The sequence below is a fragment of the Gracilinanus agilis genome, chromosome 4, assembly GCF_016433145.1.
Source record: "Gracilinanus agilis isolate LMUSP501 chromosome 4, AgileGrace, whole genome shotgun sequence".
Taxonomy (NCBI): Eukaryota; Metazoa; Chordata; class Mammalia; order Didelphimorphia; family Didelphidae; genus Gracilinanus; species Gracilinanus agilis.
The window spans coordinates 313,487,934-313,514,432 of NC_058133.1; positions in this window are offsets into that span (position 1 = coordinate 313,487,934).

Sequence of the window (26,499 nt, forward strand, 5' to 3'; positions counted from 1 at the left end):
TGAATCATTGGAGGGAGTTCCCCACCCCTATGAAATGACAGGTCAGAAGAAAAAAAATACGCCTTTAGGTTATTTCTTATATATATAATTTCTTATTGCTTATGGAAGTTTTGATTGCAAAAATTAAATATTCTATCTTAGGAATCTGGAAATTGTCTATTATTATTAATGTTTGAATGCATATAATATGGATAGAGAATAGTTTCTTATTTGGTAGCCTCGGAAGAGAGCAGATAACCATTCAATCAGTTAGTTTTTTCAATGAGGTGATAATATCTGCCAATTAGTAGTCATCTAAAACAACTCTTATCTATTTTGAAAGGGCACTTGACATTCTCAAGCATAGGCATACCTTATAATAACAACAACTTCTATTTATTTAGCATTTTTATAGTTTACAAAGTGCTTTTCTCACAACTCCTCTGTGGGAAGAGAGAGAGCAAGTAGCACTAATCTCATTTTAGAGTCACTTAGAATTCCACACAAGAATGATATAAACAAAAATGATTTAACTGAACTTGGAGTTATGAGATTTATTCAAAGTGACTAATAAGTGGTAGAGATAAAAGACTAACTCAGGTCTCCTGATTCTTGGTCCACTGTTCCTTCTTCTGAGGAATGATTCCTTTTGAGATGAAACTGCCTTAGAATTTTTAGGTTGGTTCAGCAAATAATCCCCTGGATAGAATCTCAGAATGGCCCTTTACTTAATTTTGCTCCATTAAAAGAAACATGGGTGGGTAGCTAGGTGGCACAATGGATGGAGTTTTGGGCTTAGAGTCAGGAAGTCATTTTCCTGAATTCAAATCTGGCTATGTGACCCAGAAAAAAGTCATTTAGCTCTGTTTGCCTCAGTTTCCTCATCTGCAAAGTGAGCTAGGGAAGAAAATGGCAAACTAGTATCTCTGCCATTTGTAGTTATTCAGTTGTTTTAGTTACGTCCAACTCCAAATGGGATCATGAAGGATCAGATTCAACTGAAAAAGGATTAAACAACAATGATGACAACAGAACAATGTCATTTTGAGGTTCCATTGTCAAAAATGATTAGAAATTACACGAGGTTCAAATTTGACCTCAGACACTTTCTAGTTGTGTGACCCTGGGCAAGTCTTAACCCCCATTGCCTAGCCTTTACTGCTCTTCTGCCTTAGAACTAATACAGAGTATTGATTCTAAGGTGGAAGGTAAGGGTTTTAAAAAAAATTACATGATGTTCCAATGTATTATATATGGAAACTTGGAACTGGACAAACCATGACTATGGCGCTGCCCCTCTCAACTTGTGCCATCATGTGAGGCGTTTGATAATTTTTCTATACTTTGCTTTCTTCATTCTGTGTGAATAGTATCTCTCTTGTCATTAACCCTAGATTCATCAGCTTGTAGAAAGTGAGGGACAAACAGCTAAGGCACCACGACAGCTCTGGTGCTTCCTATGACTGGGCTTCCCTTAGGGCACTTTCCTGGCTAAAATGTGGGCTGATTTTAGGATTAGTGACCTTAGGTATAAAGGTGACACCATAGTAGTATTGGTTAATAGTATTAGCTGTTGGTATTCCTGGAAGTAGGAGGAGAGATGTTAAATGTATACCATGATTAATGACTATTAAGGGATAAATTAACTAAGTCTTATTAAACTATGTATGATATTTAGGTTTTCAAATATTCTTATTGAACTTTAAATTGCCTTTTCTCCTCTTTTTTATTCTCCCCATGTGGACCTTAATAAATATAGAGTCTGCTATAAATAGAGTCCCTAAGTCTCTAATAAATCCCACTCTTGTATTTTGGATTCATCAGTGATCGACTAGAGGACTTCCATGGATTACCAAAGGACCACAGACCATACTTTAGGAGCTGTAGACCCACTAACTGGCATACACACTAGGAATAAGTTATAAAGTCCTTTTCCTTTCGGGTTTCTTCATTTTAGCAGTTCACTTTTCACAAGTATAATCGGATATCATTTTTAAAGTTTCATTTTAGGTCTTCTGAAAGGTAGGCATTATCAGCTAAACGTATCCTGCCATGAAAAAATACTTATATGTTTTAATTCTCAAAGGCACTGTCTTCAGCTTAGCATTTGAGCTAAATCAGATCCTAGATCAAGATGTACAAGGGACCTCAGCAGCTGCTTTGTTCAGTCTTCTCATTTTATAGAGGAGGAATCTAGGGCTCCAGAGAATGAAGTGATTTGCCTAAGGTGGTTCCAATTGTGTTAAATGTCAGAGGCAGATTTTGAACTCAGTTCCCCAGACCCTAAAGCCAGCTCTCATTCCACAGTATCAAGCCACTTCCTAATGATAGACTGAGAAATATTATACTTGTATGGAATCCAGGTATGCATCAGGCATACCAGGGGAGAGTGAATATTAGAGATTAATATTTTTTCTTGGTAGCTTTCAAACTATGTTTGAAGAAAAATAACCCTGAACTTAAAAAAAATTTAAGTTCCAAAGTAATATATAAAAACAGATTAGTAACTTTTGGGAATAATGACAGTTCTCTTAGCTAAACCAAATTAATTCTGTATTAATTGTCTTATATGCAGGTGAATAATACAGCCCTGGATATACTGACATGATTAAAAACAATTAAAGTCTAGTTCTTTAAAATATTTTGTAGGTCAATAACATAAAATCATTCAGATCATGTACCTACTCCTTCTGATACTGTCACGTAAACTAGAATAATTTTTGAAAAGACCTTCAGCTTTCTTCTTTGCCTATTTTGTTGATCCATAACAGGGAATCTTTCCAAAAGGACTTGTTTCTTTGTCAGATTTAGCTTAGCATGAAATGTTTAATTCCTTTCAAACCTAAAAGTGGCTGATGTTTGTGTCTAGAAGTGGCACTTTAAGGTACACAAAACCCTTTTCTCACAATCACCTCGTGAGGCAAGTAGTGTAAGAAGCATCATAAGATCATGGATTTAGAGCTCCCGGACTTAATTCAAGCATTTATTAAGCACCCACTGTGTGCTAAGCACTGTTCTGGTGTTATGACTATGAAGACAAATGCTGTCTATCATCAAAGAGCCAATAGTCTATTGGTTCTGCAAATGAATTGAGATGGTCCAGACTCTCCATTTTATAGATGGGGAAAAAGGGACTCTGAGAGGATATGACTTATAATTTGAACTCAGGCTTCCTAACTCCAAGAGACTGAGAGCCATACTGCCTATGCCAGGACCACATGCTTTAGAATATGCCATTTCATTGTGCAATTAATTCTTTTTTTTGGTAACAATTAAGGTAAATGGCTTGATTTTCAGTTAAACTTCAAAACATTTTCTTCTTTCAGCTTTGGCTTCTGTTTATCTGGCAGGTCTTCTCAAGTATTTTCTTTGGACTTATTTTAAAATAACAGGAAAGCATAGCATACTTTTAGTAACTCTCCCAAGCACTCATCCATTCCATATAAACACGTGGTCAATATAACTATAATGCAAATTAGAATACCATATGTGCCTAAGAGAATCAAGCGGCTTATTTCACATTGGAACTAAACCAGCTGCAGCGGTCACTTTTGGCCATCAGAAATGAGGGAAAAGGCATGTAAATGCCATCAACCACTCTAGAGCATTAGCTAGTGAATTTGAACCTTTGACTACTATTTCCTTCCTTATGTTTCAGTGATGCGCCATATCAGAGGGTACTGTGATGTCCTATCATGCCATGACATAGATTGTCATTTTCATTTCAGTCATCCGAGTATGCAGGAAAGGAATGTTTCCTGTGCTATTTCTGACATCCATTTTCAAAGAGCATTTTTGTGTTAGGTTTTAAAGTCCATATGTGTGCATGGGTGTGTAATTTATACTTTTTAGGAATGACATTGAAGTATGTATTACTTTCTATTTAAAAAAATTATCATCCTGCCTGTTTGAGTGAGTTTGTCATGAGGATTAAAGTTACCATGATTGTGCGGGCAACTGAATAATTATCGAAAGGGGACAGCTTCACATCTATCCTACCTATAGATTATCTTCTGTCATTTCCATACGATGTGATTCTCGTCTGACCCTTCTGACCTTTGCCCTCTTGTGTTATCACATATGTCCTTGAGGTGAAAGAAGAAAAGAAAGAAAATGAAAGAAGAAAATGAAAATAATGGTCTCTTGCTTGAGTTTCCTTTGGAGGCCTTGAAAGAGTTTATTAATGACAACTCCTCCCTACTTTGGGAATTTGTTTTGCTTTTGTAAAGAGTACTGTTAAAATATGACTGATTTTTTTTCTTCCAAGGACAAAATTGTGATGTATTTAGTAAGATCATTCTATTTGTTTTGCTTTTAAACATTTGCATTTCAAGCCATTCCTCCTCCTCCTCTTCAAACTGTACATTATTAATGTCCAGATTAAAAGAATTACCTTTATGTATTCATTAGAAAACCATGGCTTACCAATAAAATGTTTAAAATCCATTCTGTTTATTATTAATGTAATAGGTTTCATGATAGCCTCAAAGGTCCTTACAGGACACATTTTCACTCACCAGCCTTTTTCATGTAGACCAAAAGTAGTATGTTAAATCTGGGGGAGAAAGGCACTGTTTAGTTTGAAAAGCCCCAAGTTTCAGGGAGAAAAAAACTATCAACTTTGATCCTTTTTACCTTAAACAAACAAGTGATCACAAATGTAAAATGAGCTGGAGAAGCAAATGGCAAACCAGTCTAGTATTTTTGCCCAAGAAACCCTCAAATGGGGTCATCAACAGTCAGACACTACTGAACAACAACAGAGACCTATCTTTAGAAAGTTTATTTTTATTCTGAATTTAACAAATAAAATAAGATGGTCATTTTGAATTTGACAAAATAAAAAGAGCATTTCCATATGTATAGTAGAATAGGAAATGAGCATTATATTGAAATCTGTGGATCTCTGTTAAGCACAGCTGACTTAAAAAAACCCCACACCTTTTCATCTTAGAATTGATACTAATAAGACAGAAAAGTGTTAAGTGACTTGTCCAGGGTCACATAACTAGCAAATGTCTAAAATCAAATTTGAACCGAGGATCTACTATCTCCAGACCTAGCTATCTGCTGAGCCACTTAGATACCTCTAGACTTTTAAAATGCATAATTTCTAAAACATAGCAGTGCGTTTTGTGGTAGCAAAGAACTAGAAACTTAAGGATGTCCATCAATTGGGGAAATGACTGAGCAAGTTGTGGTGTATGATTTCAATGGAATATTATTGTGCCATGAGAAATGACAAAAAGGATGAACATTAAAAAAAACTTGGAAAGATATATATGAACTGATGCAAAGTGAAGTGAGCAGAATCTGGAGAACACCGTACACAGTAACAGCAGTAATGTGTGATGATCAGCTGTGAATGACAACTATTATGGTCAAGGCAAGGATCCCAAGACAAAAAAGGGCCTCCATCACCACAGAAAGAACAGATGGAATTTGAATGCAGATGGAAACATACAATTTTTCACTTTATTTCCTCTAGCATAAGCAGAATGTTTTATTTTACAACACAACAAACAGGGAAATAGGCATTACATGATGATATATGTATAGCCTATATCATATTTACCTGCCTTTTTGGGGGATGGAAGGGGGAGGGATGGGAGAAAGGGAGGAAGAAAAATGAGAAAGATTTTTGGACATAGCTAATGTGAAAATTTTTCTCTTGGATAAGCATATTTGTTATAATTAATTACATATTTATAACAAATCATATGTATTTTTTATGCATTTTTAAGCATTTTTTTAAACCCTTGTACTTCGGTGCATTGTCTCATAGGTGGAAGATTGGTAAGGGTGGGCAATGGGGGTCAAGTGACTTGCCCAGGGTCACACAGCTGGGAAGTGGCTGAGGCCGGGTTTGAACCTAGGACCTCTTGTCTCTAGGCCTGACTCTCACTCCACTGAGCTACCCAGCTGCCCCCTAAATCATATGTATTTTATTATTGTTATGCTACGTAAATTGTTATATACAAAAATAAATGGTAACTCACAAAAAAATAAAATAAAATACATAAATTCAACTTATAGTTTTCAAAGTAGTCATACTTTTCTGTGATTCTGGCATTATATGCTTTTCCCTGATTTATTTTAAAGGTGCCTCTATGACCCTCTTTTCCCCCCACTCTATTCCAGTCTACCCTTTCCTTTACTCCTTACCTTAAAAAAAAGAAAGAAAAGAAAAGAAAAAAACTTTCGTACCAAATATGTATAGCCGACAGAGCAAATTCCTATACTGGCCACGCCCAAATAGTTGTGTCTCATTTTGCATCCTGAATCCATCACATCTATGTCAAGAGGTAGCTAGCAAACTTCTTCATATTACTTCTTGAATTATCTTTGGTTATTGCATTGATCAGAGTTCTAAAATATTTGAAAATGTAACAGACATAGCAAAATTACATGGTTGGCAGGGAGATGTTTTGGCACAGACATTCTAAAAGGAAAGGGAAAAAAGCAGCAATAGTAAAGAGAAAATTCTTATAAATTCTATGTGAATAGGCAAAATTGCCAGAACCTTCTTCAAGAAAACAAATTTTTTGCTAACTCTCTAGATTCAAAATAGAAGAGGGAAATGGATGGTAGGTATATTTCCAGGAATGAACTTTGTGCAAAAGAAGTGGGCTATTTCCTCAGAAAAAGCCCGATTAGAAAAAGGAGATTGGATAACCTTGGAGCAAAAACCAAGGAAAACAGCCTTGCATGGATTTTGTTTGCGTGGATACCCAGGAAATGTAAAAAGACATCTTGAACACCAATTCTGCTATTTTTTTCATCCTGGCAGCAGATGATATTTTAAGTAAAGTTTTCCGTTACCATTAATAAATTATAATCAATGTTTGGTGATTCTTAAATCACCAATGGGTAGGACCGAAATTATGTGTAAGTAATTTTCTACTTTAAATTTCTAATTTTCTGTGTTCTCCTACTTTAATAGTTAAAAAACTATACCACTGCATAGGTGATGATGAGCACATTAATTTTTAAACAACTTGGAAAGGCCTACACGAAATAATAAAGAGTGAAATGAGTAGAAGCAAAAGAACATTATGTATAAATACAGAACTGATATTTGAAGAATAACTTGTATCTACTTCCAGAGAAAGAACCAATAAATAGAAACACAGAAGACACAATTTATATGTTCATATTTTTTTGTCAGGTGATGCCTTATGTGGTGAGGCAAGGGAAGGAAGGGGATCTGAGATATCTGGGAATTTTAATGTAACCAACAAACAAATTAATTTTAAAAACTACACTAAAACTTTTGGGATAACTCAGAGGAGCTCCCCAGCTTGAATAATGGCTCTGAGTGAAATGGAGGAAACCTTGGACCTGAACTTCTTTTTTTTAATCTTTGTCTAGAGGCATTCCATTCAATGACAAAACATTTTTGGAACTCCACATGATAGTAAAACTGTTGATATATGCACAGATCTATACATATACATATAAATATAAAACCATTTATGTGTATATATTTTTGTACATATATAAAACCATTTTTATATATATGTATGTTTATATATATTTGTACACATATAATCTAAAATCACTTGTGCATATATAATATAAAATCATTTCTGTATAATATATTTGTACACATAATATAAAACCACTTGTGTATATATGTGTGTGTATTTGCATATACATAATATAAAATAATTTGTGTGTATATATTTGTCTACATATAATATAAAACCACTTGTGTATATACAATATAAAGCCATCTGTGTATATCTATATGCATGTGTTTATATGTATGTGTATAATATAAAACCGTTTGCATATATATATATATATATTTGTAAAAAAAATCTTTTGGGACATCCTGTATGATGAGAATAGCAGTATAGGATTATTTTTTACAGCTCAAATAGGCAATGATCATATAGCCTTTATTTTATTCCTCTAACTAGCTGGTAAACCATTCTCTACCTCAGGTTGCTGGATCGTGCTCTGAGTAGATTCTTTAGCCTTTGTGGTGTTAACATTAAATACAAAAATAACATTTTATGGACATGCTCCATCGTCAGCCTATTTTTCCTCTTCTTCTTACTGCTTACCCAATAGCTGAATGAGATCATTTTTATTGAGATGCCCATTTCCTATCACGATATGGCAGAGCAAAAAAGACACTGCCAGAACAGACTCATTCTACCAGATTTTGAAACATAATATGGAAATCACAGAAGCTGAAATTGTAGAAAAAACTATGTAGAGATTGGTAGTACTCTAATGTGCCGAAGATCTCCTAAATGGTCTTTTAATATGGATATTAGAAGTAGCCTTCAGCTCTCTTTTGGTTATCTCATGGTACCATGTTCTATGTCTACATTTTTTAAACTCAGGGATAATCACAGAACAGCTATATATTCAGAAGCTGAAAAAAATTTCAGGAGCCATAAAGCACAAATAAAATGTTAATATTTTATTAAAATTGGGGCCAGCTGGATGGCTTAGTGTATTGAGAGCCAGGCTCAGAGACAGGAGGCCCTGGATTCAAATCTTGCCTCAGACACTTCCTAGCTGTGTGATGCTGGGTAATCCCTATTTAACCCCTATTGCCTAGCCTTTACCACTCTTCTTCCATAGATCCAATATACAATATTGATTTGAAGATATAAAGTAAGGGCTTAAAAATAATATATATCCATATACTTTAAAATTTTTATATATTATAGATTTTAATATTTATATTTAATGCATCAAATTAAATTTATTTTATTAATTTAATTATATGTTATATATTTATGCATATTATTTACTTATCAATATTATATATTTTAAACTAAAATGTAAATAGTTTGAATTTCATTTTGAGATCAGTCCTATATTCTGTTCACCTCTTTGCATTTTTGAGTGTAATTTCAAACAAACTATTAAAGAAATCTTGGAGTAAAAAGATACAGGTTGGGATCCTAGTAATTTTACTTGCTAGTACTATGGCCCTTAGTCTCAGTTTTTTCATCTATAAAATGGGATAATAATAACACGTGACCTACTGTTCTCAACAGATTTGTATAAGGATCAAATGAAGAAGTAACTATGAATGTATTTTGTAAATGGTAAAATTCCACATAAATGTAAACTATTATTATATCCTCTTTTTTTTGGTTCTCCAAGTAATTTGGCCTATACAATCTATCTAACATGATTTCCCACTCCTTGTAGACTCTAACTCTATTTTTCTCCCCATTCATTGTGATACACTGTTTCAAAATTGTTGGCCTGGTTTTAGATGATACTTGATTCTTCCCATTCTTGGCAAAACTAACATATAAAAGCAGAGAAAAAAAATGGTCCATAGGGGGAGTAGGCTGGTTCTTTTCCCATGAATCAGAAGGGGAAATTGAGAGAACTACACTAACTCCATCTTGTGATTTAATTCTGGATCTAGCTCAGTTAACCTTCTATTCAATTATAGATCTAGTCCAAGTTTTGTCTTGTGAGAAAACTATTGTTTATTGTTTGAAGTCAGCCCTACATGGCTGGGAAGCTGGCCCACTTTTGTCTATTTATTAGAGACCCTCGACTAAAGACCGAGGTCATGCTGACCAACCTAGTCAGAACTGAAATTAATTGATGAAAGCAGTTTTTTTTCAAAATTATATATCCCAAGAAACTCATATGCCTTATTTGAAAATAGTCCCTGTACTAGTCAATCAGGTATCCTTTGATTGAATACAGCCACTGAAAGGAATAGGGTACCTTTTTTTTTCTTTTGATTTCAAGGAATTGCACCTGTTTGTTCTCCTCCTCCCAGCTTGGAAGGTCTTTAATCTTTCCTCCAATTAGAAATCAGATTACCTAATTTTCTATATTGGTTAATTATTTTTTAATTAATTGGTATTTTTTTTGTCCTTTGTGAAACTTTTGATAGTGTCTGATTGAGGCTGTTGTAGACTAGACATATGGCCACCCGTCCTCCTCCTCAATCATACAAGTTTCCATAATAAAATTTTAAAAATCAAATATTAATTAAATGAAAACTATGTGATAAGGCAAAAGCAAAAACAATTCACTGTGGGGACAGTGTGAGAACAGCAGAAGCTTCCATTGAGCAAAGCTCTGTAAAGCCTATAATGGCACCCCAGTAGCAAAGACTCTGGGGTAGCCATAGAAGCTTCAACCCCTCCCTCTCCTCCTTCTTTGCTAAGACTGGATGTTCCAATCAAAAACCACTGATATATGCATTCTCTGGGAATCTGGGTTAGATGGTTACACATTGACATATTGATTAATAACCTATAGAAAACTGCCTGGATTCAATGAGGTAAACCAAATCCATTGTACCAATCTTGTAAATCATGGACATCCACTGTGTTTGTGAAGAGCTTACCTAATCCTCAGCCTGATTCAAACTCTCTATAAAAATGTGCCTGTGATCAATAAACTTACCACTGATTAGCAAACAGCTTGTCCTCCTGATTCCAACCTATTATTCATCTCTCCCACCCCATCTTTGGGACCCACAATAACCTTAGTGAGCAAATCTTAAACCTCACCTCCAAGAGCTTACATTCAAATGGTAGTTTTTGTGTCAATCTTTTTTTTTTTTAATTTTAAACCCTTAACTTCTGTGTATTGACTTATAGGTGGAAGATTGGCAAGGGTAGGCAATGGGGGTCAAGTGACTTGCCCAAGGTCACACAGCTGGGAAGTGTCTGAGGCCAGATTTGAACCTAGGACCTCCTATCTCTAGGCCTGGCTCTCAATCCACTGAGCTACCCAGCTGCCCCCTTTTGTGTCAATCTTAATATTTCTCCTCCTATTCCCTATAAGGAGATTTTGTTTCCTTAAGGAGGTGGTGGGTTGTCAGACTTGTACAGTATTCTTCTTCTATCCATGTGCATTGATTTCTAAATTTTCACCTCTGAAGTCCAAAGAAAATCAAACCTTGGAAGCATTTTTTTTCTGGGATGGAAGTTTGCCTTGTATAAGATGTATTCCTTTTCTCTTGCTTCCCTCACTTGCCCTGCATCTTTAGCTCTTTTGAAATTACCAAGCCTTATAATAACCTTCCCAAGGCAATTTAGAACTATACCCAAAGGACTTTAAAAGACTGTCTGCCCTTTGATCCAGTTATATCACTGCTGAGTTTATATCCCAAAGAGATAATAAGGAAAAAGACTTGTACAAAAATATTTATAGTTGCATTCTTTGTGGTGGCAAAAAATGGAAAATGAGGGTATGCCCTTCATTTGGGGAATGGCAGAACAAATTGTGATATCTGTTGGTGATGGAATACTACTGTGCTAAAAGAAATAATGAAATGGAGGAATTCCATGTGAACTGGAATGACCTCCAGGAATTGATTCAGAGCAAAAGGAGCAGAACCAGGAGAACATTGTACACAGAGACGGATACACTGTGGCACAATAGAATGTAATGGACTTCTGTACTGGCAGCAATGCAATGATCCAAGACATTTCTGAGGGATTTATGAGATAAAATGCTATCCATATCTAGAGAAAGAACTGTGGGAGTAGAAACACAGAAGAAAAACAACTGCTTGATCACATGTTTCAATGGGGATATGACTGGGCATGTAGACTCTAAATAATCACCCCAGTGCAAATAATTAATAATATGGAAATAGGTCTTGATCAATGACACATGTAAAACCCAGTGGAACTGCTCATTGGTTACGGGAGGGGAGTGGGAGAAGGGGAGAGAAATAACATGAATTGTGTAACCATGGAAAAATATTCTAAACTAACTAACAACTAACTAACTAACTAACTAACTAAATAAATAAATAAATAAACTTAATTAAAAAATAATAACCTTCCCAGTCTTCTGACCACCCTTGGTCCCTATATCTTTCCTATTCTCATCAGTCTAGATGGTGCAATGGGACTTAGAGACCTGATTTCAATTGAGTCTCAACTTGGAATGGACAGATGAGAACAATTAGTTCCAAAATCCATGAAGGTGGCTAATGTAGGCACTGTGGAGGGCTTAGAGCTTGTTCTGATGTGAAAGATGCCTGCTGCATCCCAGATCATCACCAGCCATCCTGACTTTTGTCTTGCTACTGAACTTTGATGTCTTTGGAAGAGTGAGGCTGATGTCTTTGTGTAACTGCCTCACTTAAATCCAATTCATGCGCAAGTCAAGACATCACCCTATGATGCCATTGGTCCCCTTCAAAAATGAAGCATTAATAACAAAGACAACGTAGTTATCTCTAATAACATCTTACCATTAGCTGAAAACTTCTATGTATTTAGAAAGGAGAACAATAATAAATCACTCCCTTATCCTACTCCTACTTTCACCCTTAGTTTTCCAGTCAGAGCAGTAGGTTTTGAGAAAATGGGTAGCTATGAGATATTGACTGCAATAAAGAAGCATTTTCCTGTTGTTATTAAGGGTAGAAGTCCTTAATCAGAAGTATTTTCCTTTGCAAGGAGGGACAACACCAGTGGCTGTCAGATCTGGCGGAACTTAGAATGTAGCAAGTATTTTGTTGTTTTCTACTTTTGGTGGGAATGCCAAGAAATAGTCTGGACAGTGGGAATTCTTAAACTTAGGTTCATAAATTTTTAGAAAGGTTATTTTGATGAATGGGATTGGTTTCCATTGTAATCCTATGGTTTTATTTTGTTTATTTAAAAACATTCTGAGAGGAGATCTGTAGGCTTTACTAAATTGTCAATTTACTAAAGCCTATCCATCTCCTCTCAGATTGTTTTTAACAGACCATTCTCTAATGAAATAGATAAATGATGTGGGTTTGTGTGGCTTTTCTTCTTGTCTGAAACTTGTTTTATTTAAAGATGAAGAAACTCCTAACTTTTTAAAAGTAGTTTCTAAAAACTTTTCTTTCCAAATACATACAAACACACACTCAGAGGGAAAAAACCCACCTTTAGTCTATTAGGCAAAACAGGTATGATGGAAAAAAAGGTTCAGAACTGCTGCTATACATTGTAGGAGATGGAATTTGTGGAAGACTTTCTACAGAAAGACAGACTGAACAAAGGCTCTTGGTTTTAGGTATGTTGTTGCTCACTTGCTTTGACTCTGTCCAACTATTCATGACCTCATTTGGGCTTTTCTTGTCAAAGATACTGAAGTGGTTTGCTATGTCCTTTTCCAGCTCATATTACAGATGAAGAAACTGAGGCAAACAGGGTAAAGTGACTTGTCTAGAGCCACGCATTAAGTAAATGTTTGAGGCTGGATTTAAACTCAGATCTTCCTGACTCTAGGCCTGGCCACTTTATCCATTGCACCATCTAGTTGCCTCTATAGTGTAGTAATGACTCATCCTTAGCTCTGGAATTATATGCCAACACATAACTTGCTCAGCTAGGTAGATACCACAGCTGGCCTCCTACTGGCCTGTAGAACTCCCTTATTTGCAACAACTGCCAACATGACTGGCTTACTCTCTAGGTTGCATGCCCAAGGGTGCTCTGCTTGAAAGGGACTCTTGATTGGCAGGTCAAATCAGCCATACTAGAAGTTTCCTGTAGTTACTTTGCAAAAGATTCCCCTCTTGCTAGCAGGCTGAGTCTTAAAAGCTATGGGGTTTTGGGGGAAGATTAAATAGATTATTTAATTTTTCTCTCCTCTTTCCCTGCAATAAAGTTCTTTATGCCACCACATTGGGGTTCTAGTTGTCCTGGTATCCCCATGATTGAAACCCAGTCCTCTGTGGGCAACACGTGTGACCTGAGGCCACTGTTGCTGCACTAGATAGCGTGTTGAGCTTGGCGTCGGGAAGATCTGAGTTCAAATTTGGCCTCAGATACTTCTTTAGTTATATGACCTTGGGCAAGTCACTTAACTAACTTATGTTCTTCTCAGTTTCCTTAACTGTAAAATGGGGATCATAATAGCACCCATCTGGTAGAGTTGTTATGAGTATTAAATGAAAATGCTTGTAAAAAGCCTCTATGTACGGGACCTTGCACAATAATAGTAGGTGCTATTGAAATTCTATATTCCCTCCTTATTATATGACCAGAATAGAAATAACAGGAAGAGCTTTTAAAGTGTGTCCAGGCCTTTTGAGGCTTCCCTGCTCTTTATTCTCTTCTTTGCCTTTCCTGGTGAGCAGAGAGTTCTGCCATGCTCTTTGCTCTCTTTTGTTTTCTTCAGGTCTTCTTTATGGGTGGAGAAGCAGACCCCAGATCTGTGTTTCCTTTCTCTTCAGTTCCATTCTGGTAGGTAGACTAGCAGCATAGCTTCTTTGAGAAGCAGAGGAGACCCTGGACGGAGTCTGTCTCTGTCTCACTGTCTTTCTCCCTTCCTTCCCTTGATTTGGAACTGGAAAGAAAGTCTGCATGGTCTTATGCTTAGCCAACTGGGCTCAGGAGATGTAGCATGATTCCATCCTGTTTTCAGGCATACTTTTGTGTCTGTGTCTTTAGGATTATTGTTAAGACATATTTTCCATTTATAGAAGTAACTTTTGATGGATTCGTATGTTTATACCAAGCTAGAGCTTTGCCAGAAGTTCATGCATTTGCTAGTCCTCATTAAATATCTCCCTCAAGCAATATCGTGTTTTGATCCAGGGGAGGTTCAGCCAGCCAAGCATCCTATTGTCCATAGCCCAAAATATCCCAAGTTACTGGCTGGAATAGATTGGGAAAGGTGGAGCTCACTCTGTCGTCCGCCAAGATCTCTTCTTGCAGTGGTGCCTTGAACAAATCTGGTGGAGAAAGCCGGCAAGACAGCGAGTTAGGGTGACTCTGAGACACGATAATAGAGGCTGGCTTGGCTGGGCATAGGCTTAATGAGCTCTATTTTACCTTGAGGAAAACTGTTTGGATGCTAGAGAAAATTAAGATGGTTTTTTTTTCCCCAACCCTTGGGGAATATTAAAAAAAAAAGTCAGTATTCTCCAAGTCAGGAAGTGACTCTAGAAGCCTCTCAAGTGTTTGCTTTTCCATTTACCTTTCAGTTTTACAATTTAGTATTCAAAGCCACTCCTAGCGAAGTGCAAGTGTTTTTTTTTTTTAACCCTTACCTTCCATTTAAAAATGTAATGCAGGATTGATGCAAGATCTCTTGCATTTTCAAAATCACCGAGGCAATCCTGGCAGTTAGGGGAATGGAATGTTGACCCAGAAAGTCTCTGGTCCTTACAATCAGACCTTTGGAGCTGGGACTATAAATATCCCTGGAGAACCAACTGTTGGGTTCTGATTTTCTTCACCTTACCCAGACATCCAGCTACCCCCTGGACTTCCCCTTGGACCCCGGGCGGGAGGTGGGACTTGGTGGGTTGTGGAACGTGGGAAAAATTAGTTTGCTTAGCCTAGGCAGGACACCCTTAAACCAAATCATTACCTTAATTTGTGAAGCTGGTAGACCTCTCTACATCAGGGCAGTGTAATTTATCCCTGGCTGAAGGGCTGGTTCCCTCAGCCTGATCTTACCTTCTGAGGCCCTCTGCCAGCACTGGCCATTCATCCATAGCAACAGCTTCCCCAGACCTGAACCCTCCTCCCTCAGCTTACCCTTGTATTTAAATAAACCCCTTGGCCTGATTCTGAGAGTTTCAGTGATTCATTTATATCATCAACCAGGGCCAGGGGCTGAAGGTGGATAGTTATCACTTGTTTCTAGAGGGGATTAGACCAGGCATCCATTTTATTCAGGAAGGGAACCAGGTTCACTTTCTGTTGGCTTCCAGTTTCTTACCAGCAGGGAGGAGACTTCTCACTCCTTACCTTAAAGGAGCCTATAGATAGCAGGGAGACTGACTGGTCATCTCTGTTCAGGACCTCACATCCCTGGCTGTCCCAAATCAACAAATACTGAAGTTGTAGGCTCCCTGGCCCAGGACACTCACAGGTACCACCAGTTACCCTATTATCAGCCTCTCTTAGCCCATTTATTACAAAAATCAATACTGTGTATTGGTTCCAAGACAGAAGAGTGGTAAGGGCTAGGCAGTGGGGGTTAAGTGATTTGTCCAGGGTCAAACAGCTGGGAAGTGTCTGAGACCAGATTTGAACCCAGGACCTCCCATCTCTGGGTCTGGCTCTCAATTCATAGAGCCACCCAGCTGCCCTGGCAAATGTTTTTTTTAAACCCTTACCAATACTGTGTATTGGCTCCAAGGCAGAAGAGTGGTAAAGGTAGGCAATGGGGGTCAAGTGACTTGCCCTGGGTCACATAGCTGGGAAGTGTCTGAGGCCAGACTTGAACCTAGGACCTCCCATCTCTAGGCCTGGCTCTCAATCCACTGAGCTACCCAGCTGTCCCCCCTGGCAAATGGTTTTTGAGAAAGGAAAAGCACCTGTGCTAAAGCCATTCCATGCGACTCGATTACAAATGAGTTTTTCTCTGTTCTGAGGAGTGATTCAGGTTTTCTTGCTATTGGACTCCCAATATAAGAATTTCAGAATCTTACAGATGCTGTAAATGCTCAAGTTATTTAATGATATGCACAATCAAATTTGACTTTCCTTGGAGTGTCTCCTATCCCAAAGTACATTAAAAGGTGATATCAGCGTCATCAACTATTTAGTTTTTGAAAAAAAAATAACCTTTTGATTGGGTTTGTTGCCTTTCATTTGCCCCAAACACTCCACTGTTTTATCAGCCCCTGAAACTGAATAGCGTGGAATTACATGATTATTTGCACACTTATTTATTCTCTCACAGCATACCATCTCCTGCTTCCATGCTTTTTCACTGACAGTCCTCCATGCCTATAATATAATTCTTCCTTACCTCTCCCTCATTATATCTCTTTCTTCCTGTAAGATTCAACTTAAGTGCCACATTCTAATTCAATCTTTTTTTTTTTTTTAAATTTCCTTCCTTCTGTTTTAGTATCAATTCTAAGATAGAAGAGGCAAGGGCTGGGTAATCAGGGTTAAGTGAAGTGCTCAGGTTCACACGGCTAGGAAGTGTCTGTGCCCATTTCTGAAACCAGGTCCTGTACTCTATCTACTGTGCTACTTAGTGGCTCTTTCTACATGAAATATTTACCGATTCCATCCTCTCACCTAATCTTTTTTTAAAAACTCTTGCCCTCTGTCTTAGAATGGATACTAAGTATTGATTTCAAGGTAGAAGAACAGTAAGGGCTAGGCAACTGTGGTTAAGTGACTTGCCCAGGATCACACAGCAAGGATATATTTAAAGCCAAATTTGAACCTAGGACTTCCCATCTCTAGGTCTAAAACTCCATCCACTGTGCTAGCTAGCTGTCTCTTTACCTACTCTATCCATTGTACTATCGAGCTGCCTCTCTACTCACTTATTCTTGTTCTTTAATCACTGCCTATTTTTGTATTTAATCACTTTAAATTTCTGCTTTATATATATGTAGATGTGCTTGTTTTCTATTCCATTCAAAGCTAAGTTCCTTGAGGGATTGTTTCATTCTTTGAATTTGTATCCCCAGAGACTAGGACAGTGCTTGGCCCATTATTAAAAAATCTCTATGGATTAATTAATTGACATTGTGCTTCCCCCAAGAGTAGTTTTTTGAAAGATATATGTGTAGATCCAGGAAGAATTTCCCATTGTATTATTCTCTGTCATTAATGAAGCTTTGCTATGTTTTATTCACAAGCCTCAGAAAAGCCACCATGTGAGATGTTTTCCCTTTTAGACTTACTTGTTCTTGTTTCAAGCTGTAAAAAAATCCATGAGGTCAATCTTGTACTTTCAAAAAGGTCTTTGAGCACATGCTTTTGAAACAGGAGAAATGTTTTCTTTTTTTTCCATTTAGATTTATGCTTCGGAAATAGTCATGAGAGAGGCCATGTATTTACATACAAAAAGCAATCTACACCTACAGACATAACCCCATCCAACATATATGTATACCTTTAAATGCATATTTGAAAAAAGAGCTCTACTTAGCTGCAGCAGGCAGAATGTTTTATAGGGAGAATGATAGCCATCAGTCAGTCAACAAGTTATTCATTAAGCTCTTACTATGTGCCAGCTACTGGCATTAGGGGTAAGAAATATGGCAATAAGCAATCTGTGCCCTTAAGGAACTCGGCTTCTTTTGGGGGAGGCAGCATGGAGATAATTTGGCACATAGAAGATATATACAGAGAAGATGAAAAGTAGTTTTAGAGAGGAGGTCACTAGAAGCTAGAGGCAGAAGGAAGGGTTTGAGTGGAGTCTTGAAGAAGAAAGCCAGGGAAACTAAGGTGGAGGCCAAGGGCAAAGCATTCCAAATAACCTGTTGTTGTCATTCAGATGTTTTTCAGTTGTGTCTAACTCTGCAACCCCATTTGGAATTTTCTTAGCAAAGATACTGGGATGGTTCACCACTTCCTTTTTCAAGCTAACTTTATGGACGAAGAAACTGAGGCAAGCAGGGTTAAATGACTTGCCCAGGGTCATACAACTCAGTGTCTGATGCTGGATTTGAACTTAGGAAAAAGAGTCTTCCAGATTCCAAGTCTAGTGCTTTATCCATTGTGGCACCTAACCGCCCATCCTTATGACATAGTTTGGTATAAAATTGACATGCTTCCAACAAGGAAAAACTCCCAACAATAAATATGAAATAAAGTTTCAGTAGAGAGGCAGTTGACATCTTCTTTCTCCTCCTCTCTCTCCTTCTTTCCCACCTTATTGTCATCATTATGGTATCTCCTATTCATATAGTTAAAATTTGACACTTGACATGAGTGATTGGAGGTCTGATCCCTTTTCTCCACAGTTATCATTTTTCAGCAGAGAGCTTACCACACTACCTCTCCAAGTTTAGATCCAGGAACTAGGAAACTAGGAAGTTGGGGTGGGGGGACTGTCTTACATAGGAGAATGGGTTCTGTGGCTTCATCCATTTCTGAGTCTATTTGATTCTGTTACCTTTGGGGTTGTGTGGGTTGGAGCACAGGCAACTTTAATATGTCTTTCCTTCAAGGCTTCCTTTAGTGTCTTGAGAGGTGGGGGAGTTGGACGTTGTGAAAGTCTTCTTCCTTTCCTCCATCAAATTTAAGACTCTTATTTGAGCTTAACATTCTCTCTTGGAAAAAGAGATGACAGTATGATTGATTCTCTCCTACTTCTTTGGGGTGGGTGTGGGGTAGGACTAGCACAAAGGGATGGTTTTGATCCACAATATCCTGAGTCACTCAATTAATCCATAATCCCTGGGGATCTAATTTCTTATTCTTAATGAAGTGTGAAGGCCATTGGCTTGGCACAGATGATTGGCATGGGACTCTAGTTACTAGCCTGAAAAAATGCATTATTTTCCCTGGAAACACCTGGGAGAGAATCATAGTAGTCTTGTCTTTAACTCTTGCTTTATTCAAGACTCAGATAGCTGTAAACTATATCCGTGAATAAATTTTACTAGGGTAAATTTCATATGTGGATTATCTTTTCATATCTATCAATTTAGAGAACTTTTGCTACTAACTGGTGGGAAACACATGGGATGCATTAATGAGTTCCTCAAGCAGAGTTAGACCTGAGATATGTTTTAAAAGATATGGTTGGCAGTGGGGTGGGGGTGGAGGGAAACAACCAGGTCCATCAGTGGATTGAGACCCAGGCTTAGAGACAGGAGGTTCTGGGTTAAAATCTGGCCTCAGATACTTCCTAGCTGTGTGATCCTGGGCAAGTGGCCTAATCCCAATTGCCTAGCCCTTACCACAATTCTGCCTTGGAACCAATACATATTATTGAATCTAAGATGGAAGGTCAGGATTTTATATAAAAAAAGATATGGTTGGATGGAGAAAAAGGGGCCAAGGCATTCCAAGTGAGGGAAAAACACAACCAAAGACACAGAGGTAAGGGAAAATTTTTAATGCCACCAAAAAAAGTCTAGACTTGATTTGATAGACAAGAGGAAGCCATTGTATATTTTAGATAAAAATTATGTTTTAGCAATTAATTGGGCCTTAATGTGCAATATACAATGAAGAAGAGAGACACTGGAAAAAGGAGAGGAGAGTTAAGCAAATTTCTGTAATCTAAGTGTGAAGTGATGAGTTTCAGACTAGGTTAACATCTGTGGCAATGAAGAGTAGCATTCATTAATATGCAATACTTGATCTTTCATATCAATATCTTGGCTTACTTTCCTATTTCAGTTAATGCCATAATTCTCTCTATTAAAGAATTTGAAACCTCATTACTCTTCCTATTTCTCATATCCAAATAAATTACTGAGTTCTGTAGATTCTCCCACTATAATCTTTTATATCTATCCTCTTCTTTCTCTTCTTAGTCCTCTTACAACTCCATTTTTTAGAATATTGCAATATATTCTCATCTAATTTCCCTGTTTCCTTTTCTCTTCCTCTCCAAATCACCGTGAATGCTGTTCTCAAATTAGCTTTAAGAGCATGTCATGAAGGAGACAATAGATTTTTAGCTATTGAAATTCCACAGTCCGTAGTCCTTCCCTTCCTGAACTACAATTAGCTTACCTCTGGGGGGGAAAATGAATTGGTTGCAGATGCTTGATATGAAATGTTTTCACCATGTTTCTTGGCCCTTTGCTACTCTTCTCTCCCCATCTCCCACATGAAAGACTACATTGATTCTCCATTGCCTTCAGGATATAGTCCAGACTCCTTGGTCCCTACCTCTCATTCCAAACTTATCTTACACTACTGCCCCTACACAAACTCTTCTAGTGAAACTAACTCATTGGTTCTGGAATGCTCATGTGTTTTTCTATCTCCTAACTTTTACAGGCGCCCTTCCTTCTACCTGGATTGTCCTCTCGTCTTCCTTCCTTATGTATAAATGCGACCCATCCTTCAAGAACAAGACAAAAATATTTCCCACTCATAAAATATTTGATAGGATAATCTAACCATAGATCTAGAAGTGGGAAATACTTCATAAACCATGGAGTCCAACCTCCTTATTTTAGAGATGAAGAAACTGAGATCTAGGGAGATAATATGAATTAGATAAGGTCATAGAGGTAGTAAGCACCAGAGACAAGATTTGAACCCCAGAACTCTGATTCCAGGATGAATGCTTTTATCACCACAGTAGTAAACAAGAGTAGGTGTCCATATAGTATGAACAATATCCTAACCCCTCTCCGCATGCAAGTTAGGCTAGTTGTTTTTTTTCTTAAAAGGTGATGAGACCATCCTTGAGATTTGGTTAGTTTCTTCATCTCTAAAATAAGGAGGTTGGACTCCATGGCTTTGGAAGTACTTCCCACTTCTAAACCTTTGGTTCTATGATCCTATAAAATGCTTTATGAGTGGGAAAGATTTTGGCTTGTTCTTGAAGGATGGGTGGAATTTACACAGAAGGAATGAAGATGAGAGGACAATTCAGGTATAAGAAAGGGCACATGTAAAAATTAGGAAAGAGAAAAGCACATAGTTTAGATCAGAGGACTAAAAGTTCATTTTTTTTTTGCCATCACTGGACTTGAGTTTAAAACAGCTACAAGGTGGCCCAGGAACTGAGGCTTGGCTGGCAGAAAGTTATGAGCAACTCGGGCAATGGAGCTTCAAATCAGCTGAATTATTTCAAAGTACCCTGAATGTCCATCATTGTTAAATATCCTTCTCCTGTCAAAGTTAAGTAAGTCTTTTTTAATTGTGGAATGAACCACTCGTGTCTCATTTTGTTAAAATATGGAACATAAACTGGTCTGAGCGAGGTTCAACCCAGAATACCTAATGACTCTAGGCTCCCATCTCATATCTTTTCATATATTTTATTAGATTTTAAGCTTCATGAGGCAGAAACAACATTTGATCTAACCTTTTTTTTAGGACCTAGCTTCACACTTTGGATACAAATGACGATATTTGTTGAATATTGAATGAATAAATGAATCTTCCATCTCAACTCCCTATTCATTGAAGGAAGATATCTTTTTATAATTATTTTTATTTTTTTCTTACATTTGAGCTTTCAGTAAAAGTTTATTGATTGAATTGGTGACTGAGTCCTGTCCAAGCCTTCAGGTTAATCTCTATGAATACAAATATAAGAACTGAAAAATAGTTCCTACCGTCAAGGGGTGGGGTGACTAGGAAAGGAGTGGTATCCTTAACATTTGCTCCTCATTTATATTTCCTTACTACCCTTATTATAACTTTTCTTTGTCCTCTTTTTGCTTCATCTGTGATGAAGGATGACAACTAGCTAGTATCTGACCATAATAGAGTGCAAGAAGAATTAACTCATGGTTCCTATGTGATGTTATGACTCTATTTTAGGCTTTTTTCTTTTTGGTATTCTGAAGAAATTCAAACATTCTGGATATATTTGGAAAGATAAAAAGGGATTTAGATTTTCAACCCAGTGGGTGTGGAACCATATCTAATGCTTGAGTTTTTGCAATGCTTCGAACACTATTGGCATTCATCAATGTTTGGAAATAAGGCTCACGTCATACTCTTTTCAGAATTTTCCAAAAGCCTTTAGTACTTGAATAACAACAGAACTAATTTTTTTTAGTGCCTGGGTCATTTGCCCTCTCTTTTGAAATATCCTGATAGGTATTACACTTTGGGAAAAAACCAAACCAAACAAAAACTGAACAAAAACAAAACAAAACAAATGAGATAGGTCCATTTGTTGGACTTGAGAAAGTCATTAAAACAATTAAAAAAATTAATTGGAGCAGCTAGGTCTAGAGATGGGAGGTCTTGGGTTCAAATTTGGACCAAGATTCTTCCTAGCTGTGTGTCCTTAGGCAAGTCACTTAATCCCAATTGCCTAGCCTTTACCCCTCTTCTGCCTAGGAACCAATATTTAGTGATAATTCTAAGAAAGATGATAAGGGTTTAAAAAAACTTCTTCCAGATCTGTGATTTCATTAGAGTGGAGAGCTCCTGGAAATTCCTTCCACTGATAAAACTCAGTTAACTCCTCTATAACTTTTATTTCAGAGAATTGCTTGGGGAATGCAAAGTTAAAGGAATTACACAAGATCACACAGGCAATGTGAGACAGAGGAGAAGCCTGAATCCACATCTTTCTGATTCAGATCACCTCTCTTTGCTCTAAAGTTCAAATCTTATCTCAGACACTTAATTGCTGTGTGACCTTTCACAATTGACTAACTTCTTTTGATCTCATTTTTTAAATCTGTAAAATGGGGGAAAGGATTTTACCTACTTTCTCAGGTTGTTGTGAAGATCAAATGAAATAATATTTGTAAATTTCACATAATTGTATATATCTCTTAGTGAACCTCAAAGAACTAATGATGCATGCCAACTAATAAAGAGTTGCAAACCTTATAGAACTATAAAATGTGACTATGATGACATAATACTATTTCACATGTTCTCTCTGTGTTTGAAGCATGCCATTTTGATATAGCTTTTAAAAAAACTCAAATTATGTTTGATATGATTTTTGAATATTTTTTACACCTTTAATATTCAATTCTGGAATTGTTCTGAAGACAAAAGCTGCATAAAGACAATTCCCCATCACTTCCCATTCCTCTATTACTACCATCCTGGAGTAGTCAGCTTTAGGCAACTTGGGATCAGATAATGTAAATTTAGAGATTTTCTAGTCCATCCCCTCATTTTATAGAGAGGGATAACAGAGACCAAGAGAATTTTAGTGGCTTGCTCAAGGTCACACAAATATTAAGTAGCCATCAAGAAAGACCCAGGTTTTTTCTTTCCAAATCCTGCGTCCCTGCTCATCAGCTCTTACCAGAATTTTAAAAAATCCATGTATTAAGTGGTTGCAAAAATACGTAAAACCAAAAGAATATGTTGAGAGAACTACTGGTCTCGTCACATTGGGCTCTTTGCTGTTCCTCACACACTTGATTCCACATTCCACATACCTATCTTTACACTAGCTGTCCTGGTGCCTAGACTTTTCTGTCCTCCTCTTTACTTCTTAGAATTCGAAGCTTCTTTCACAATTCAGTTTGAGACACCTCTCGCCGAGACTTTTATTTTTTAAAAACCTCCCCTTCTGCCTGAGTATCAGTTTTAAGAGAGAATGAGCAGCAAGGGCTAGGCCAATGGGTTTAAGTGACTTCCTCAGCGTCATATAGCTAGGAAGTATCTGAAATCAAATTTGAATCCAGGTCTTCCTGACTCTAGGTCTGGTGCTCTAGCCACTGTGTTATCTCCAACATAAATCTTTGTTTGATGCTCCCAAGTGCTAGTGACTTTCCCTATTTTCAGAAATTACCCAATATTTACTATGAATATATTTAAGATGTAATTATGCATGTGTTCACTGTTTCCCCTAAGTGAAGCTTCTTGAGAGCAGGGGCAGATTCCTTTTTGTCTTTCTTTCCTCAGCACCTAAGACCACGCCTGGCCCATTATCAGTGCCGAATGAATGCTTGTCAGTTTGATTGTTCTATTTAATGAATGCTTGTCAGTTTGAATGTTCTATTTTCTGCAACAATATATCCAAAACATATTGAAGACTGCCAAGATGGATCCAAATCCACCTACCACTGACCTACATCCACTGATTTGTATAAGGAATATTTGATAGATGCTTTTTACTAGTGAAATTTTGATTTTGCCTCTGGTGACTTTAAAGTCCTAGAAAATACCATAGAATCACAGATTTGGAACTGGCAGGAACCTTACAGATCATTTCATCAACCCCCCTTCATTTTACAAATGAGAAAAATGATGTTCCCAGGAGCTAAGTGGTCTCCCCAAGATGATACAGGCCCTAAGTTATAGAGGCAGGATTTGAACCTCAGTCCCCTGTCAGTTTAGCACCATGTAGACAAAGTTTATCATGATATTTCTCAATCTGGAAGTGAAGGACTTTAATTTCTTTTAGTACATAATGCTTGGTACGTAGTAGGTGCTCAATACATTTTTTGCTTGCTTGGTTCTAGGTGAAGTTCATCCATCCACCATCAACTTGTTAATAAACATCTACTATGTGCCAGACACTGTGCTAGGTGCTGGAGAGATGCGAAGTTAAAAAGGAAACCACATATTGTACTCAGGACAGTATGGGGAGAAAAAAATAAGGAATGAGGTAATTTTGAGAGAAGGACACCTAGAAGCTGGCAATCGGGAAAAGATTCACGTAGAAGGTGACGTTTCAGCTGAGCTTTGAAAGAAACAAGGCATTCTAAGAAACGGAGATTTCAGATTTTAGAAACGGGGACAGTGAACATAAAAGTATGGAGATGGGATCTACTATAGTTAGGTGTGAGGAACAACAAGAATGTTAGTCTGTCTCTATCACAAAGTGTGGGAAGGAGAGTAATATATACAAAGTTAGAGGATAGACTGGGACCAGGCTTTAAGAGTCGAGCATTTATATTTGATCCTAAGGGCAATAGAGTAATGCATGTAAAATGCTTTGCGAATTTTAAAACTCTATACAAATGTCAACCGTAGTTATTTTGAACGAGAAATGTGAAAGTTCACAATGGCTACAGATATGCTATCCAAGAACATGGTTAGTTTTTCTGGATCATAACTTGAAATGCCAGAATGTTCAACTCCTGGCCAACAGCAGGGTACACTTCATAAAGAGGAGGGAAACGCTGGCCAGAAGACTCGATCAAATCCTTAGACCGAAATCTGAAAAGGAGTGAGTGATGGGGGTAAAAAATTTCCAAATGCAACCTTAAAACCAGTGAACATGGAAGGCAAGACTTGGCATTAGAACCATAGTGGGGGAAGTACCAGGTCATTTGGAGGAGAAAATGAGAGTCAGGAGTAACATCTTTGTCCTCAAATGTCGATTCAATTCAATTCATATTTATTAATCTTCCTCTATGTGCCCAGCCAAAGGCCTGGCACTGGAGATAAAAAGACAAAAATGAACAGTCCCAAGAAGCTTACATCTCATTACATCCTATATGGTCAGGATATCAGTTAGCAAGTATTTAAATACTGGCTGTGTGACAGATACTGTACTAAGAGTTGGGGCTACAAAGAAAGGCAAAAAATTCTGTGCTTTGAAGGATATTATACACAATGCATGAACTATGGTCAATGAATATGGTAAACTTAACATATTCCAACAAGATGCCAGAAGTGGAATTGCAGGTACGCATTAATTCACTCAATTTTTTTCCCAGATTTTTCTAAATATAGAAATATTTAGCAGACATATGCCATCTGCAGAGCAATGAAAAATTGCTACTCCATATTCTATTAATATATTGGCCACTAGATGGCAGTGAAGGACTATAGGTTGAAGAAAATTTCATAAGCTCCTTCCCACCCCACTTTCCTGGTTTTTCATTCCATTTATATTTTGCAAATGAAGTAAGTTCTGAGCATTTCTTTCCTGCTTGTGAAAGCAGATAATAAAGTAATTAAAATATTCTGCTGCTCACTCCTATTACCATATGGTTTATAGTTTTTGGGTTCTTACCCTTAATACATAACTTATGCTTATTAATGTTTTTCTCATAACTGAAAGAAGTCTGTCCCAGAGTGGGAGCTGTTTTTTGATCTTCTAAAAATAAATTCTATTTTCTGAAACATAAGAGAACATTTGCTTTTATGATTCCTCCCCCTTTCTTTTTGAAAAGAGAAACAAAAGCATACTTATTGCTCAAATATTCAGCCATTCTTCTGGCCTCTTTATTTCTCACTCGAA